General features: G+C 38.5%; 1 long non-coding RNA gene across 2 annotated transcripts; it reads right to left on the reverse strand.

Annotated features, from left to right (window-relative positions):
• Positions 1-715: 715 nt before the first annotated feature.
• On the reverse strand, positions 716-5,894 carry LOC149705313 (uncharacterized). 2 transcript variants are annotated; one of them, XR_016381603.1, is made up of 4 exons: positions 5,870-5,894; positions 5,669-5,804; positions 5,002-5,521; positions 716-4,921 (listed from the first exon to the last, which is right to left on the reverse strand). It is a non-coding gene; the product is annotated as an uncharacterized LOC149705313 (long non-coding RNA). The 2 variants fall into 2 exon arrangements; XR_016381602.1 differs by having other exon boundaries at positions 5,002-5,804.
• Between the last annotated feature and the right edge of the window lie 304 nt (positions 5,895-6,198).

Consider the following 6,198-nt stretch of genomic DNA (forward strand, 5'->3'; position numbering starts at 1 on the left):
AGATTGGTCTTAAGAATCAATAAAAAAATCACTTGTTTTTTCATTTTCATCCTCCCTTTGAATAAGCCTTAATTTCAGGCTAAATTCGTCCAATAATTGTACACGCCCATTTTATGGCTCATATTACTTAGCTAAACATGAATCCCGAACCGTTTCTAAAAATTCCTCGCAGACTTTGTTGGGTATTGATTGTATTTGAAACTTTACCCTCTTAAGATAATATCAAAGCTGATACTAAAATCCTAAAAACTCCCCTTTTATTCTTTTCGTAAGTTACCTTGATAATTTCATTTGATTATTATGGGCGGTTTCAGGGATTCGTGATAGTGTGGTAGAACCTTAGTAAGGTTTTAGTTTTGATATTTCATATCTGTCTCTATTGTTTAGCCATTTTGGTTGGTCGATAAAATTGGTTTTCTGTTCAATGCCTTTTTAGTTTAGTATCTCGAAATGCTTTTAGAGGTTATTGCTTGTTTAGAGCTTTTAGTGTAATTTTGTAAATGCACCGAGCGCGTTTCATTTAACGTCTTTTAACTCGAATACGCGAGCCACTGTGTTTATTTCAAATTTTGTTTTATTTTTTCTTTAAAGTTTTGAAATCCATTTGTTTGTGAAGAAATAACGGCAAGAAACTTAGTGCTTAGTTTAAAATAAATTGTTAAGTTTTTTTAGCATAATTTAGGTAATACTTTCATTTCATAAAGGGACATGTGTATGATACGTTTAAGGAATAAATACCAGGGATAGATATAATTTTACAAGCAGGAATAGAGAACAAAGTATATTGGGCGCGCGTCATAGTCCCGGACCTCCTTCCCCGGGACGGGGGGGAGGGTGTATGAAAGAATTCTTTCCACTTAAACTTCTCCTCCAGTTCGCGTTACATCTCATAGATGGCGTAACGTAATTTATTTCGAAATTAAATTATTTTTCTCCCTCCGACCGCATGGACGAGCTAATACTGAAGGACGGATTATAGAGTGAGAAAGTTGAATAATACTTCTTAATTCGCCTTCTAGCGGCAGATAGTAGCAAACCGGATAGTGGGGAGGGGGATATATAGGGGAATCAACGTTTTAAAAATTATTGAAAAACTGGGAGAACGACATTAACCACGTGACAAAAATGTCAGTTATGATTGGTTCATGGTTTAATCAGTTTCTTATTTTTGAAAGTAGCTGAGTTTAGAGCTAGCAACGCCTTGTGTTGTCTAGATGGCGCTAGCTTTTCCGGGATTTGACTCATAGATCCCAGAACCCCCTCCATTTTGGGGGGCTGAAAAGGGGAAGTATTGTTTTGTAGCTTAGTATGGGACTCTATGGGCTGAAATACGTCCTTCAGACCGAGAATTAAACCCCACGGATCTCTTGGCGCGAGCTAAATAAGCCTAAGACGGAGGCCACGCCCTTGTGCGTTGTTTTCCCCACAAGTAATTAACGAAATAGTCTATAACGTCGCTTAGTCGCTTACTAAAGTTTTAAGAAATAGAATGTGATCATTTAAGTATGTCTTTAAGAGTTCGGTAGTGATATTCCAAGTTGGTAACGTATACTTAAGGGGGATTCAACCCGTGTATCTCGTTTTAAGCCTTAATCACAACGGAGCACGCGTCGCCCCAATTTTATCTGATAACCTAAACCACGTAACTTTATAATCTAACCCGTGCAAGACATACGTGCTTAAGACATTTAAGAGTCAGTACCTGTTTAGGCATGAGAGAGGACGGCCTTAGATCGAAGACATTAAGATAATGGATTTTTTATTGTCTGTTTAAGAATGGACCTTACAGGCAAAAGTAATTTAAGACCGAAGTAATCTAATGCTACTCTTTATGAAACACCCTGTATAAATATAAATCTTACTAGTAATACGTACGGTACCAGAAGTAAGATAAGGGACTAGAAGTAAAGTGCTCTAGCATTAGTAATAGATCCTGGCACTAGTGAACAAATTTGAGGATTTTATGCCGCTTCCATCGCGCCTACACTGGAGAGAAAAAAATTGGTCGAGTTCCAAAAATATTTCCTACCCCCTTCCCCTCAACCTAAAGCGACGGAACACAGACGCGGGTGCTTGAATCTAGTTCGGCCGTCTACCGACACGAGCCTCTCACGTTTTGGAGGAAAAATTGAGAAACCGCTACCAGAGGGCCAACCGTTGGTGTGTTATCAAGAATATTCACTTTCGCCAAGGGAAGAATTTGGTTACCTCGATACTTCTAGTCCCTTATCTTACATAGTGCTGTGCGAGTACTCGATAAGACTCGAGTACTCGATCGAGTATCGAGCCGAGTACTCGGGTCGATACTCGATAAGAGATTTTCTGAGACTCGAAAAAGTTTCGAGTATCAAACCAAGGCTCGATAAATACTCGAACCTGCTTTTGGAAGGCCTTTAGCTCTGAAAATGGGGTGTAGTAGCTATAAAAAATTAAAAATCTTCTAGAAAGTCACTCTTTATGGTTAACAGACGCAAGTCAGTGCTGATTGGGTAGTTTAGATCATAATGCCAGTGTAATGTAATGGAGTAGTAGCTCCTGGCTGGTTCAACAGTGGAAGTAAAAGTAGTGAAATACAGTTAAAGGCGCGTTGACTATTATTATTGTTCTTTTATTTTATTTATTTATTTTTAAATTCAGCTTAGTAATTTTCTTTTGAGACTTTGCTCGAAGTATAACAATGACTAGTGACTTCGGTGAGGAATGAGATTGCGAAGAACATGTTAATTAGCAATTAAGTTTGTTAAATTTAAAGGGAAGAAGACTAATACCGTCCGGGAATTATTTGAAGTAGTTGTCGATGATCAAAATTACACTAAATGTATATTATGAGAGCGATAAATTAACAGAAAGTGCTGAAATACTTCAAAATCAATTCCCAATTACTCGATAAATACTCGAAACAAATTTTCCAACTACTCGATACTCGATTCGAGTACTCGAGACTCGGCTCGATACTCGATAAGGGAAAATTTCAATACTCGAGACTCGACTCGAAACCAAAAATTCAAGGCTCGCACAGCCCTAATCTTACATCTGGTAATACAAAACGTTGTTGATCAATAAATCTTGATAACTTCGGGTTGATATACTTCCTAGTTTCCTGGGTAGCTTCCGTTTTCTGCAAACGTTTGGAGGATCGTGTTAATATTTATAAATGAGATATTTAGAAGGCCAGGATGTGTTTGAAACTTTTTTAATATTTATAATTAGGTTCTTTGTTATTTTTGCTGCGTAGAAATCTAAGGAGATCTCTCAGAGAAAGTATCTTTAATAAATTGTTTATCGTCTGTACTTTGTATCGTTCATTGCGTGGAACGGATTTAGACTAGCTTTATCTTTTCCAGTAAAAAGGATAGGGGTAGATTGAGAGAGAGTGCCTTGTTTTTGGAAAATAACAAAAATGGTTGGCGAAATGTTATAGAACATTATCGACTAAAAGTCGCTCTGTGCTTACCACACTTTTTTGAATTTAGAGATATGAAATTACCGTAATTTTTTACCGATAAATTACCGTTCTGACGGTAATTTATAATAATAGGGACTTGGCAGTACTAAGTCATGCAACGTCAGGCTACCTTCCACTAGTGCTAAAAAACATACCAGGAGGAGGGGCTTATATAGCTTTCATTCTGTTAAAGAAACATACTATAATGGCACTGGGGGCGGAGTTAAGGCCGAATTGCCAAGTCCCTATTCTATTTTCACGGGTATTAACCCACGTTGAATAGTCTGCTACCACGAACTTTCTCGTGACGTCATACCCTCCTACTTCTTACCAATGTTTTGGCGACCATGATGGAAGCCGTCAGCTCAGGCCGTACAATTAAGACTACCAATGTTGACGTCACTTCTCCGTAGCTCCTCCCCTTTCAGTACCACCACTCTATTGCGAGTACTTTATACCTAGTTTAGGGGCACGAACTAATGGAAAATTAAGGAAAAACCAACGTATTTGCCGGAAACAGAAATCACGATAGCCTACTGTGATCTCAATCTCTACCCTCGCCCCGACACCACCAAGGAAGGAAGGAAATCACAGTAGGCTATACCTTATTCTTTTAGCCCTTTAATACATATACAACTAATACAAAGTTTACAGACTGGGAGTATTCATACCATTTACAGAAGGAGGCCTGGCTTTAGACTCACCCAATGAGTTAGGCGGCCTTGTGTAACACCTGAAGCCTGGCCTCTCTGTGTAAATGGTGTTAATTCTCCTAGTCTGTGAACTATGTATAGGAATAATTTTGTAGCCATTTTTTAAATGTATTGAGGCGGATTTTGTGGTAATAGGTAGACTAATCATTATATATGTCGAATTTTACCTTGCGAAAAATCTATATCTCTGCGTCTTGCACCTTGCGCGCGCCTGGCCTCGCCAAACCAATGAAATCACAGTTGGGAAAGACGTCAGAATTATGAGTCGTGACGGACAGTAGTCAAGCCCGGCCCACAAACCCGCACAGAAATTAACATGGGAGATATATAGGGGAACAACGATTATTCCTGCTCAACCATAATATAAACAAAATTCAGTACCTTCTGTTGTATGACTAGCACTTCCAAACGAAAGCAAAATACCTGGCGATCTTGGAAAATATCTTCACAAACAACAGAAGAGAGTATTATTGGAAATCGTATCGGGGGAAAAGATTCAAAATAACTCGATCAGTTCGATCAGTGGGCGCATTGAATTAATAATACAACCTTAATTAGAAGCTTCCCTGACTTCTAACATTCTTTAAATATACTCAAATATACTATATTGTAGTTATCAATCAGAAATTCAGGGGTTATTTCCTTGCAAACTTCCGTCTCTTGAGTCTTTGATAACATCATAAGTTTGCTAATTCTGTTTCTCTAAGTTTCCAAAACGTTTTCGTAGTGTTGTTGTGTTTGAAGCCGCCGTTAGAGGTAGAGACTGTAATAGGAAAGAACTTCAAGTCGCGAGTAGATTGCGTAAAGAGTGAGATTTAGTAAAGTGTTATCAGGAATGCATACAGCTAAGAGGAATCATTGTGCTCGCATATCCTTTTCTATGTTTATTTCTAGGCGGTCAAGTATGCACGTGAAAGTTGCAACAGAATGTAGTTTAAAGGGTTTATAACCTCATAGATTAAGAGCGCCAATAGATGATGTACAGACTAGTGTTCCCAGTCCTTTATGACTGCAATTCAATTGCGATCTACAACAGACTGAAAAGCTTGTAGAATTCTGTTTCGAACCTGCAGGAGATGCTCTCACAAATTACTGGAAACCCTTAAGCGCGCATAGATTAAGCAACACTCCTGTAAGCCAAGTTTCTGGGCGACAATGTTCGAAGAAATACGATACCTGTCGGAGGGTCTACCTTATAAGTGCGGACTTGGACCTCCCTTGTCCGCCGGAGGTGACTTCACCCCACACCCCTTCCGTCACCTCCCAAGTAAACCTTATTCCTTCCCCTGATTAAACACATACTGAAACCTGACTAATCGCATCCTAGCCGCGGACCCTTAAGGGACCCAATTTGAATTGTAACCTTAATAAAAGAAAAACCATGGAGAGATTTAATTTTAGAAGTAGGAATGGAGAACGGTTAGTATTTACTTCAGTCCGACTCATAGCCCAGTATAGAGCCCCTCCCTCCAGCACGTAACGAAAATTTTAAATTATCTTATTAGCTCACTTAAATTACGTTTTGACGACGTTGCTATCGAGGACGCCGAAAAATACGTAGTTCCTTTTTACATCTGTGGCTATGACCCGCCTCTTCTTTCATACCTCCTCTCCTTTAATTCAATAAGAAAGGCCTAGAAAATGGGCTGTTAAAGATTCCAAGTAGAAGAAATCTATTTGTTTCCGATAATTTTTAGTTCCCAAAACTCACTTTGGTTTATTCTTTTTTGCTCGTACCCAGGTAGCAAATTCACGTTGACACAAAGTTTAAACGTAGCATTGAATAAACGTGTGTATTAACATTTTTAAAACGGTGATCATGGCACCTTGAAACACGGTGTTTACACACGTGTTTATTTTGTCGCAAATACATGAGAAATCTCGTCTATTTCTCGTTTTAAAAACGTATATTATAAAGTAGGTTAACGTGGATAAATCGTGCGTTAAACGGTTCCAATTAGGTTTATTTTTCGGGTTATTTGAACGTGTGTAATAAGTTAATCTAACGTGTCTCAAAAGTTAATTGAACGAGTGTAACGA

This window comes from Phalangium opilio, unplaced genomic scaffold, assembly GCF_054372755.1.
Source record: "Phalangium opilio isolate 3A_F unplaced genomic scaffold, DU_Popi_V2 ptg000014l_1, whole genome shotgun sequence".
Taxonomy (NCBI): domain Eukaryota; kingdom Metazoa; phylum Arthropoda; class Arachnida; order Opiliones; family Phalangiidae; genus Phalangium; species Phalangium opilio.